This window comes from Equus asinus, chromosome 18 (genome assembly GCF_041296235.1).
Source record: "Equus asinus isolate D_3611 breed Donkey chromosome 18, EquAss-T2T_v2, whole genome shotgun sequence".
Classification (NCBI taxonomy): Eukaryota; Metazoa; Chordata; class Mammalia; order Perissodactyla; family Equidae; genus Equus; species Equus asinus.
The window spans coordinates 23618961-23632763 of NC_091807.1; the positions used below are offsets into that span (position 1 = coordinate 23618961).

At 37.9% G+C, this 13803-nt stretch overlaps 1 long non-coding RNA gene across 2 annotated transcripts in view; it reads right to left on the minus strand.

Moving 5' to 3' along the window:
* Nucleotides 1–13803, minus strand: part of LOC106843188 (uncharacterized) — a 66238-nt gene that overhangs the window by 34312 nt on the left and 18123 nt on the right. The window lies entirely within an intron of this gene.

A 13803-nucleotide genomic window follows, 5' to 3' on the forward strand; every position in this document is an offset into this window, starting at 1 on the left:
TAAGCCTTTTTCTCCACTAATTCTAACCATCAACACCATATCCTTGACATTCTTTTTAGTCAGATCCTAATTTTAATATAAATCATAGTTTAACATAAATCATAGTTAATACAGCCTGACTAGTGGCATCAATTATTCCACAAATGCCAAAGCTGAACAATAATTTTCTTGTCTTTGAAATTCTGTGAAGATGGCAGACTTTGCGCGCATATTTTTTTCTAATATCTTACAAAACCACCCTACTAATAAAAAAGTATAAAAAGGAATAAAGTCATTACAAAGAAGAAAATGTGGTAGGGAAATGGAGGGGGTGGGTGATATTTTGCCAACAAATAAGAAGTTTCAACACATTTCTGAAAGATCAAAAATGAATGGAACTTGGTTGATGAATAAAACAAGCCAGGAAAGTCTTGAATAAACTGCTCAGTATCTGCAAAGTTAAAAGCCAATCCTATGGACAGAACATCTTTTATCATGGTTTTTCCAGGACAGTCTTTAGACCTGAAAACATAAGGCTGAGTAAAGAAGCCACAACCTATCATATGATTCCAATCATATGAAACATCCAGAATAGTTAAAACAGACACAGAAAATAGATTAGTGCTTGTCAGGAGCTGGGGGAAGGAGGAAATGGGGAGCGAATGCTAAAGGGTACGGGTTTCTTTGGGTGGTTATGAAACTGTTCTGGAATTGGATAGTGGTGATGGTTGCACAATTCTGTGAATATAGTAAAAATCACTAAATTGTATAATTACAAGGGTGAATTTTATGGCATGTGAATTATATCTTGATAATGCTTTTATTTAAAGAAATGTAAAGATCAGTAAGTTTTTAAAGACATTTACATAAATAACTATTAAAGGCAAAAAATGATAAGAAAGATACCAAAAGAGAATCCTTAGCAAGATTCAGAAAAAGCATCATCACTTTCAACTGGAATTATTATAGGGTCGTGTGAAAGATATGGCAAAAAAGCTGAACACTGAGAGATGAATGGTATTGGGATTTTTCCTTTCTTTTTGAGAGGACAAGTAAGAAAGAAAATGCCAGTGAGAGGGGAAAATGTATAAGCAAGGACCTAGAGGTAGGAAATAGAGAAGAGGAACAATTATAAAAATCCCATGGGATTGTAATTGAAGTGTAGATAAGGATGAGAATGTGAAGTTAATTATTTATAGATTATTCTTTAGATCAGGGTCTTTCAACCTCAGCAGTATTGACATTTGGGGGCAGATAATTTTTGCTGTAGGGAGCTATCCTGTGCATTGTAGGATGTTTAACATCCCGGCACCCCAATGCCCTAGTTATAACAACAAAATATTTCTGTAGATATCGCCAAAAGTCCCCTGGGAGACAAAATCACCCCCACTTGAGAACTATTATTTTAACAAAAGAGAGTCATTGAAGATTTGAAGCAGAGGATGATATTATAAAAACTAAAATCAGGAAAGATTAAACTGGCAAGACCGCACATTAACTGGGTAGAGTAGATGGAGAGAAAAGTCAACATACTTTCACAATATTCCTACTCAAAGATAATTGGATTCTGGAACATAAAAAAGGTCACGGAACTGGAAATGAGAAATTAAATGATATTTATGAAGGGAGACACACATAAGGATATTTGTTGTTTTGACAAGGGACAAGAAAGATAGGAATCAAAAATGACCTTGATATATTGAACCCGTGTGACAAGGTAATGGCTGTAACAACAATGGGAAATAGTGATAGAAGCAGATTTAAAAGGGAAGATGAGAAATTCAATTCTTCGAACTGCTAAAAATAATGTGCTAGAAGAATATCCAGATAGAGATGTCAAGCCAGAAATTGGAAAATTGAGACTGGACTTTGGGGGAAAATTCAGGAGTATAAACATAGATTGAGAAACCATTCACATGGAAAGTAGAGTTGAAGCCATGAGATTAAATTGCTCAAGAGGAGAGCTCAAAATAGAGAGAAAAGGAAGCAGCCAGGGACAGATGCTCCTGGGACACTGACATCTGAATGGATATCACTTATGAAGGAAGAAAAGAGAGTAGCTGGAGGTGTGGCATAAGAACAAGGAGATAACAAAGTATTTAAAGAGACACAAAAGAGAGATTTTGGCAAAGAAAGGGTGAGTGGGTTGATTGATTAATGGTGTCAATTGGTACATAAGGTTAACGAATAAGACAACTGAGAAAATTCAAAAGGCTATTGGATTCAGTGAATAAGAAGTTGCTAGGGGTTGTACAGAATGCACTGTAAACAGGATGAGGACGGAAAGTAAATTAGAATGAATTTAAAAACAGATAGGTGCTGATGAAGTGGATATTTTAAAAGTTCATTGTTAAAGGGAAAAAAGAAATAGAGTGATTGTGTTTCTCAGGAGAGAAGTTGTGCATATTTGTGATTGTGAAATTAAATGAGAGTAATTGAAAGTGTAAGAAAGGTGGATAGAGGCAGAAGAAGCGATACTCAGTGAAGCATGGTTCCAGAGGAGGTGGGAAAGTTCAAAATTAAAAGCACAAATGTCCAATTTTGTGGAAGAGGAATATATCATTCTCTAAAACTGGAAAAAAAGAATAAGAGATAACGTGGTGAAATATTTACATAGAAAAGAGCTTTTTTAAGTGAAACAGTTGAACATAATTTTCCTATTCATGGGAACACTTGGAAAGAGGAAGCCCTTCACCAGTCTCAGAGCCAGGTGTTCATAGACTGAAGCCAGACTTTTATGGTGTACTTTATTATTCTGTTCAAACTAAATTCCCAGAACGTCAGCACATGCTCAGTTAAATACGATATGAAAACACATCGCAAATACAGAAATGTTATTTTTGGATTATCCATGGATTTTGGTCTATTTATACCTCCATACTGCCCAATGATGGCAAGCACTCATGTTATTACAGTAAAATATCTTCTTAAGTAAATTCTATTATAACTTACCCTGCAAATACCCCAGGCTTGGCATCAAGAGAAAAGAGGAAAAAGAAATGTTGTGCAATTTGAGTTTCATTTCTTAGATTCTCTGAGAAAAGCTTACTACTTCTCCCATTCCCTTTCATGCAACTTTCTCTTACATACCAGCACAAGAACGAAATAAGAGAATTCTATATTGTGAAGCAATTAATACAAAATGTCAATGAGTCATAATGGCAATTATGGAAGTTGGGCAAGATTTTAATACCCCAAGTGTTATTTTCCAACCACTAAATAAGAGGAAAGCATTAGTATTCTTTTTGCTTTGTTAAATTAACATCCTTTTGTTCTTTAACATATCTTATCTGAATCTATTAAAATTCCCAATAAAATCTAAAGCTTAATTAGTCTTTATATGTATGTATGTATGTATGTATGTACAAAGATATCTTTATACAAATGAAGATATTTTCTTCCAGCAAAAGATACATCAAAACAAAAAAGCAGAGTGTAAACAAATAGATGTATCGAGATTGGAAAATACTGATAATTGTTGAAGTTGGGTGATGGGTACATGGACTTCTTTGTACCGTTCACTCTACTTTTGAGTATATTTGAATATGTTCATTTGTAAATAACTAAGTAGTAAATAATTCTAATTACAGATGTTTATGAACACTTTCCCTCAGTTCTGAAAGACGAAACCTTCTACTACTGCTCTAGAACTGAGAAATGTGGCAGGCAAACCAAATAGTGGAGGTCTTGTATGGTGTGATAGGAAGAATGGCCCCCAAGTATATCCACACCCTGACCTCTGGAACCAATAAATATATTGCCTTATGTGATGGTTAATTTTACGTGTCATCTTGACTGTCCTTGAGGTGCCCAGATTAAACATTATTTCTGGGTGTGTCTACAAAGGTATTTTCCAGATGAAATTAGCATTTGAATGCATGGACTCAGTAAAGTAGATAGCTCTCCCCACTGTGAACGGCATCATCTAATCCATTGAGGGCCTGAATGGAATAAAGGCACAAGAAAGAGAAATTTGCTCCTTTTTTCTGCCTACCTGATTGAGTCGAAACATCTCATCTTATCGTCTCCTGCCATAGCACTGGGATTTATGTTATCAGCTCCCCTGGCTCTCTGGCCTCTGGGCTTGGACTGGAACTACACCACCAGCTTTCCAGGGTCTCTGGCTTGTAGACAACACATCGTGGGACTTCTCAGGCTCCCTAATTGCATGAACCAATTCCTCATAATAAATAAATAAATAAATATTTATATATTATAAATAAATAAATATTATATCTTATAAATATAACTAAATATATATATGTATCTTTTTGGTTGTTTCTCTGGAGAATCCTACTACCCCTTACTTGACAAAAGGGACTTTGCAGATGTAATTAAGGTTACAGACCCAGAACAGGAAGATTAGCCTGGCTTATCCTATCCAGGTGGGCCCAATCAAATCACATGAGCCCTTAAAAGCAGAGAACTTTCTTCAGCTGGAGGCAGAAGAGATGCCACAGAAGAATTCAGAAACGTTCGACGGGTGAGGAGGACTCAACGGGAAGTTGCTGATTTGAAGATGCAGGTGGCAACATGATGAGGAATTCAGGTGGCCTTAAGGAGCTGAGAGGGGCTCATGACTGTCAGCCAGCAAGCAAACAGGGACCTCCCCTCTGCAGCTCAAATAACTGGACTCTGTCAACAGTCTGAAGGAGCTGGAAAAGACTCTCCCTCGGAGCCTCCAGATAAGAGTCCGGCTTGCCAACAACTCCATCTCAGCTTGTGAAACTTGGGCCAGAGGAACCAGCTGAGCTCACCGGACTCCTGACCTACAGACCTGGGAGATAATAAATTTGTATTGTTTTAAGTGGCTAAATTTGTGATAATTTTAAGGTAGTTATCGGTAACAAATATATCCTACTTAACATAAAAAAGATCCAGTAGCTGAACAAAATTTGAAAGGCTTATTCCTAACACAAAAGTAAGACAATGAGAAACAATTATAATTTAATGTGCTACATGTTATGTTGGGAAAATATATAAAAAGAAATCGTGGTGGAGAAATGCATTACTTCATTACTTCCTGATGAGCTCCTGATGGCATATAAATTGGTCCAAAGTGTTAGGAGAGTAATTGGTGATATGTATAAGAAGTCAGGATAACACGTTTGACCTTTGACCTAAAATTCCACATCTATTTTTTGAGGAAGTAATTCCAGTATTTTGACCCAGTAATTTCACATCTACATACCAAGAAAATAATTTTAGATGTGTTTTATATGAAACTAAATATTAAATATCAAAATCAGGTGGTAGATAGGTGCTTATTAACATGTAAAAATATTTTAAGGGAAAAAAAATCAGGTGACAAAATAGCATTACAGTAAAGTGTCTGAAAGTATATGCACCAAAATGTTGCCAATTTTAGGTCCTCTCTGCCGGTCTGCATCCTTTTATTTTTCTTTTATTATCAGATTTGGTAATAAATAAAAGACATTTTATTTTTAATAAAGTTTACATTTCTCTGCTTTTAAGTAAATTTCTAGAAAGTTATTTACTCAGGACAAAAATGACTATATATATTTCAGGACAAATGACAAAATATTTCTTCTTTATTTGGAGCAAAAAATTAAGACAAAGAATGTCCTCCTATTCTTCAGATGTTTGCAGCTGTTGTGTAAGAAAATTTATCACTAGTTTTATCACATCAAAAATATGCCCACTAGCCCTCTACCATCATTGCATCCTTTCATTCTGTTTAAATTGTGCACCACATTTCATTGGTCAGACTCATTCATCTGAACCTAGATGTCACACAGTTTAAGTGCTCTCATTGAACTTAAACTAAAACAAGAACTGCTCTCTTGCACTCAATCCCCCTGCCTTCCTGCACTACCACAGAAACTGTATCTGAAAGTCTTGTGTCCGAATATCGGCTGGAGAAGGATACGTGATTCTATTGATTCTGAACATATCAAAGATTGTGGTAAAATTTGGCTTCAAGGGAGAAAGGAAGTGAAAAATTAGTTTTTGGAGATAAGTACCTATCTGAGACAAACCTGAAAGACACATTTAAAGAGATTTTTCTCAATTTCAACCTTCAGTTCTTGTATTGACTGGCATAGGATGACGTTTTAACTAAAATCAAAAGGTTATGTTTGAGATACTTTGTGTGTTTACTTGTTGCTAAGTCCTGAATTGCCACTAAAGCATAGGAAGCAAAAACTGGGGTTGATTCTTAAAAAAAGAAAATCCATTTCTGTTTAGCCCAGTGGTATGCTGGAGAGTTGATGATGCACATTTTCAAGTTGATGGCTTGAAATCAGTAAATGCTACAAATCAGGGCTTTTCCTTCTTTTTTCCTTGGCAATCCAGTTAAGGCACAGCTCTGCTTTGACCCCTCGCAAACCATTAGGAACACTTGAAGTAGTTCTACGAGCATCACACTTACATAATGACTTGGACCCTTGGCTTTTAGTCTCTGTAGTAGCCTTGGTTAGCTGACATTCATGGATGTCAGCAACATCCATTGTGTCCCATCGAATTTGTGGCGCCAAAGAGGCTATCAAACCAAATACGTCTTGGCTAGTACTTCTTTTATCCTAGGTAGATGCTGTTTAGGATGCAAAGATACATCAGGTAGATGGAGCAGCACATAACTACAAAAACCAGTGGTGCAGAACATATATGCAGGAGCATACTTCAGTACTAGCACGAACAGACAAAAATCTTATTTGGATACACCAGAGTCTGTCTATCTTTATGGTCAATGGGACCAAATTCTTAACATTCTCTTATTAAATAACACTGGAAACAGCGTATGGATGGACTGGAAAGCAGAAAAATAGGAGGCAAATAAAACGTAATAGCATTGGGGCTGGCCCTGTGGCCGAGTGGTTAAGTTCGCGTGCTCCGCTGCAGGCAGCCCAGTGTTTCGTTGGTTCGAATCCTGGGCGTGGACATGGCACTGCTCATCAGACTATGCTGAGGCAGCGTCCCACATGCCACAACTAGAAGGACCCACAACGAAGAATATACAACTATGTACCGGGAGGCTTTGGGGAGAAAAAGGAAAAACTAAAAAATCTTTAAAAAAAAAAAAAGTAATAGCATTGTCCGAGATGTCTTTATTTAGTTGATTGTAAGTCAATTCAACATGCGGTCAATGCTCAATTATCCCAAAAACAATCATATATTAAATTTCCCAATTTACTTCGTTATGCCTCCTATTCCCTAATGCTTAGGCATTTTAAACTGTTATGTATTATCCTTCAATTTAATTTCACATTTAGGAATTATCTATGAATTTTACTATAAATGAGATGCTCCTCTCTATTGGGAAATAGCAATAGTTCAAAATAAATATCATACCAGAGTGAAAACGGAGGGAAGCATTAGTTTTTTTATAATCACAAATTATTCTAGTGCAGAATTTCAATCACAAGGAACGAAGTAATGTTTTTCTATAACTAGAAACACATTCATTAACCCAACAAATGTTTATTGAGGAAATAGTATACATGAGACACTGGTTGTTGCTGTGCTGAATCAAAATGATGGAAGATAGTCCCAACCCTGACAGAGATGAATAGATGATACTTTATATTAATCACATTAGTGATACGAGCAAAATAGCATTGATAAAGGCAAAAAAAAAAAAAAAAAACCTTTATGGAGGAGGTGGGATTTGAACTGGACCTTGAAGGATGGGGAGGTTTTCAATACAGTGTTTTTGAGCCACAAGTGCTGGACTATTTTAATGATATAATGTATCTGATGAATATTGTTCACATCGACATTACCCAATATTAACACGGAAACTAATAAGGAGCCAATTAGCTATAATTTCCTTTTTTACACTTATTTACAGCAGGTATGTACTAAATCTGTGCACTATGCACTAGAATCTCCTGGAAAGCTTGCTAGAACATAAAGAGCTTCACCCCACCCAATGCTTCTGGTTTAGCAGCTCTGGGGTCAGACTCAAGCACTTGAGTTCCTAGGTGACGCTGATACTGCTGGCCTGACAATCACAGTCTGAGAGCCACTGATTTAAAGCATCTGCTCTGATGCATTACAGCACCTGGGTTGGAACCCTGACTTCATAACATGCTAGCTGATCTTCAGAAAAGTCTCAACCTCTCAAGACTTGGTTTTACCATTTGTAAAGGTAATGAAAATCTCTCTCTTGTAAGCCCGTTTTGAGAATTAAATTGAGTAATGTATATAATCCAGAGCCTAGTATAATAAACGCCCTGCACTGGATAGCCATGATTACTACTAGGGGAAGCTAGTGGGTGAGGGTATGCCAAGTGTTATGGACTGAATGTTTGTGACCCACCAAAATTCACGTTAAGGCCCTAAAAACCAATGTGATGATATTTGGAGATGCAGCATTTGCGAGGTGATTAGGTTTAGATGAGACCATGAGGGTAGGGTCTTCATGATGGACTCTTATAATAGGAAGAGACACCAGAGCTCTCTCCTCTCCCTCTCTCTCTCTCCTCTTCTCCCCATCTCTCTGCTCCCCACTAGCATGCACCAAGGAAAGCCCACGTGAGCACATAGCTCTAAGGTGGTTGTATACCAACCAGCCAGCAAGTCTTCACTAGACAATGAATCTGCTCGCACCTCGATCTTGGACTTCCCAGTCTCTGTAACTGTGAGAAATAAATTTCTGTCCTTTAAGACCCCCAGTCCATGGTATTTTGTTATAGCATCCCAAGCACCTTGGTGTCCTGAGACATCAAGGAAACAGTGTGAGATATGGTACACAGGTTGGAAGGGATCATATGTGTTCAGAGAAAGGCAAGCAGTTAAGACAAGCTAGGATGTAACATTCATGTTGGGGAAGGAGGGAAATATCAGAGGACTTGAATGAGAATTGAGAAGAGCGCCGGAATTCCTTAGGCACCTCTCTCTTCCTAATTGTCTAATGTTTCTGGCAATTATTGGCCTCTACTTTCTCTCAAAATGCCCACTATTTCTAGAAGAGCAGCAGAAGTACTCAAATAACTAGCCAGCAATCATAAAAGTGGAAATGACTTTAGATACTCATCCAGAGCATGTCCTAAATATAATTGAGCAAAGAAGAGTTCAATATTCCCCAGGCAGAAGAGCAGTGAAAACTCTATATCCAAGAACTCCATTAACGTCCCAAAAGGATCCTCACAATGAGGCTGTGCTGAGGACCATATTACAAAGAGGTACTTAAGCATCCTTCTCATTGACCTCAAACTGCAACCTGCTTATCCTTTTGCTTTGAAATTGACCCCTGGTGATTTGCAGTTGGTTTTGGAAATGCCCTTATTTTAGCAGACAGACCTACTCTACCAGCTCTTTTCGCTTTGTGATGTTATAATTAAACGTGTTAGAATGAAACAGTAAACAGAGCAGGTATCGCCACTAAGTTTCAAGTAGCTGAGGTATAAGAAATTACTGTAAATTTGTAACTAGGACATCAATACCACTTGGTACAATTGACGTGGTAATGGTGTTCTAGATCCTTGCTATTCAAAGTGAGTCCACAAACCAGCAGCAGCAATAGCGTCACAGAAGAATTATTAGAAATGCAGAATCTCAGGTGCCACCCCACACCTACTGAATCAGAATTAGTATTTTAACAAGGACCCCTCATGATTCGTATGCACATTAATATTTGAGAAATACTGTTCTCGGCACTCACACAATTTATTGTTGCTTTAAGAAAGACTTCCCAACACCTCCCTGTCCCTCAACATGCTCATCAGTTAGGATTACATTCAGATGCCAGTAACAGTCCCCAAACACAGTGGCTCAAACCAATCAGGGGTTTTGTTTTTTTTAAGCAATGATAAGTCAATAATGTGGAGCTAATAAAGAAGCCCCATAATGACATCGGAAGCTCAAGTTTATTCTATCTTTACACTTGGCGATCCCTAGCACATGTACGTCTCCTTGTGGTCACAAGAAGAAAGCACCACTCCATGTCTGGGTTCCAGGCAAAAGATTTTGATTCAGCCTGCCTTTTTAGAGGCTCTCCAGGAAACCCTACCCAGGGACATTGGCTTTCATCTCATTGCTCCACAACCAGACCTCAGGGGCTCAATGCCACCCCTAACAAATTTGTGTTCTGCTGGTAACAAAGATAAGAATGATGCAGTGGGCAGCAAACAGTACCTGCTACCCCCACACCCTTTCTTTCCCCAAGTTTATATTTTAGACAAATCTAACACAATTACTGCCCCCTCAATGTCTTTTCTGTTGCTTTGTATAGAACACTTTAAAAATCAGGATGGGGGCTAGCCCAGGGGCGTGGCAGTTAAGTTTGCGGGCTCCACTTCAGAGAGCCGGGGTTCGCAGGTCTGGATCCAGGGCTCAGGCCTGGCACTGCTTGTCAAGTCATACTGTAGCAGCACCCCACATAAAATAGAGGAAGATTAGCACAGATGATAGCTCAGGGCCACTCTTCCTCAAAAAAAATTTAATTTAATTTAATTTAATTTAAAAACTTTTAGATCCTGGGTGCGGACATGGCACCACTTGGCAAGCCATGCTGTGGCAGGCATCCCATATATAAAGTAGAGGAAGATGGGCACGGATGTTAGCTCAGGGCCAGGCTTCCTCAGCAAAAAGAGGAGGATTGGCTGCAGTTAGCTCAGGGCTAATCTTCCTCAAAAAACAATTTTTTTAAGTAAAAATTGGGATGAGATTCTGGGATAATCATGGCATTCATTGAGCACTTGCTATGTATCAAGTCCCAGACTAAATATTTTATATATGTTATCTTATATAACAAGGGTTATGTAAGACTTGATATGCCTTATGTCATGTATCTTATGTATCCTCTATTTAAGTGTTATACATAATATTTGTTCTGTTATCAACCTGCTAAGAGTAGGGACTACATTTCCCAAAATCACCTTTCTTGTTTTGCTCCAAGTTAGAGTTGGTCAAAAGTGGCATTTATGAGACATTTGGGAGCAGAAGTGAAAATAATAAATCTTGATCTTTGAAGGTCCTTCTGTGGTCAGATGCAAGGTTGCCCAGCAGATCTCAGCTTGACTCTGCTTTCAACTGCTTCACACTGTATCTGCTTCCCATCTGCTGGCTCTGCTGGCCAAGAGCAGCCCCAGAGCCACCAGTGATGTTTGGCTGAAACTCACACAGGTGGAAGCCACGCAGAGGCAAAAGCTTGCTATAGACTTCCACAGCTTCTCCTTCAAGGTCCCACAGTGGCTGGTCATGCTTGACCTTTCAGCATTCCCTCCTGCAGGTTCTTACTTGTTCACTAGCACCAGAATTTAAGGAGAGCTAGTTAGTGCCTGTGACTCTTATCCTCCATTTCCTCCTCCTCCTTGCTTCTTCAGCTTTTCCCACAATTGGTAAGATCTACTTCCCTCAATAGATCCCTTATCTCATTGTGCTCATCTTGGCTCTGCTTCCCTGACTGAGCTCTGACTAACAAAATCCCAACAGTGAGGTCTTTCCAAGCCCATTCTAAAAATGAATCAACTCAATAGAAGTTAGATAAACAAACAAAAATGTTCATGTATTCAACTGAAAAAGAACTTGAGTACTGAATTTTTAGTTCTCATATAACTGTAGCGAAACAAACTAATCCTTGATATTTGTATAAAGTAATTTTCATTGTGTTTAGTTGTGCACCATCTGTTTTTATCTTTTTCCAGTCTCTCTCCACTCAAATACATCCTCCACCCCACTGCCAGAGTAACTTTTATAAAATACAGATCTATTTAGGTCAGTCCCTTGGTGCCTCTAGACTGCCTAATGGATAGAATTCAACTTATTGTATGATAAAGAATGGTCCTTCCCAAAGGTCCTGATATTTCTTTAGAGCAACAACTCTCACCACTGCCCCCACGTATTCTATTCCCCCCTGACACCCAGCTCATCCCTCTTTTTCACACATCTTACTTTTTTCCACCACTAGGACTTTGCATATAATATACCATCTGCCTATATCTCCCTCTCTTCTCCGACTGGTGAAATCCTATTTGTTCCTCAAGACCCAGCTCAGATACTAACTCATCTGCGATGTCTTCCCAGCCCTGATGGGTTAGGACATGTCTCTTCTGTGTGTGTGTGTGTGTCTGTGGGAGTGTGTGAAACATTGTCCTGTAATTTATTTACTTAAATGTCTATAGGCTTCACTCTATTTTGAGCAGCGGGTAGTACCGCTGGCTATTGTACTACCTGACACATCGTAGGCATACAATAAGCATTTGTTTAATTAATTCATCTACTCAGAAATTCTGAGAAAATGTTTCTTTTTCTCAGCAGGATTACTTTGGCTCTTTGCAGGCCATTCAGATACATGATAGAAGTTGGTTCAAATAGAACTGTGAGGCTTTGGATATATAAACATGCATTAAAACACTAAGGGAAAAGTGTGAAAATGCAAATACATGTTATGTGACTATGAAGGAGACATTGTTAAAAAAACTTGGAATATTGAGCTTGATTAGACTTAATCCATAAATTAAAACCTTCTTGCAAAGAAAACTCCAGGCCCAGAATAATTCTTACCAACATTTAAGGAAGAAATAAAATCAAATGCACACAAACTGTTTCAGAGATTAAGGAAAGAAGGAACGTTTCCTGACTCATTTTATGAAGTTGGCATAATAATGATACATCAAAAAAAGAAATGGATCAGTATCTCTCATGAACATAGATACAAAAATTTTAAACAAAATAAAAGCAAATAGAGTCAAATAATATATAAAAAGGATAATACAGTATGAGGAAGTGGCATTTATCCCAGGAATACAAGATTATTTTAACATTCGAACACCAATGAATATCATTTAACACGTTAACAGAATAAAGGGGAAAAAATTATTATCCCAAAGGATACAGAAAAAGCATTTGGTAAAAAAAAAAAAAAACAATTCGACATGATAAAACTTACAGCAGAGGGATCTCGTCAAGACAGTGGCATAGGCAGACTCTGAACTCACCTCCTCCCACGAACACAACCAGGTTACAACTATTTTTGGAAAAATTACCCTGGAAAGAAAACTGAAAACTATCAGAGAAATGCAAATCAAAGCTACAATGAGGTATCACCTCACTCTGGTCAGAATGCCTATAATTAACAAGACAGGAAACAACAAACATTGGAGAGGATGTGGAGAGATGGGAACCCTTGTACACGGCTGGTGGGAGTGCAAACTGGTGCAGCCACTATGGGAAGCAGTATGGAGTATCCTCAGAAAATTAAGAATAGATCTACCATATGATCCAGCTATTCCACTGCTGGGTATTTATCCAAATAACTTGAAAACGCAAATGTGTAAAGATACATGCACCCCTATGATCATTGAAGCGTTATTCACAATAGTCAAAACTCGGAAGCAACCTAGGTGCCCATCAAGGGACGAATGGATAAAGAAGATGTGGTATATATACATAATGGAGTACTACTCAGCTATAAGAAGTGATGAAATCTGGCCATTTGTGACAACATGGATGGACCATGAGGGTATTATGCTGAGTGAAATAAGTCAGAGGGAGAAAGTCAAATACTGTATGATCTCACTCATAAATAGAAGATATAAACAATGACAAGCAAACACACAGCAACAGAGATTGGATTGGTGGTTACCATAGGGAAAGATGGGTGAGGGGAGTGTGAAAGGGGTGATTAGGCACATGTGTGTTGATGATGGATTACAATTAGTTTTTGGATGATGAACATAATGTAATCTACACAGAATTCAAAATATATTACGATGCACACTTGAAAGTTATAATCCAATGTTACTGCAATAAAATAAATAAACTTACAGTAAAAAAGTAATAAAAGGGAAATCCCTTAATTAGATAAATGGAAGTCTCTTAATTTGATAATCTGATAAAACTTAATCTACAAATTACCTA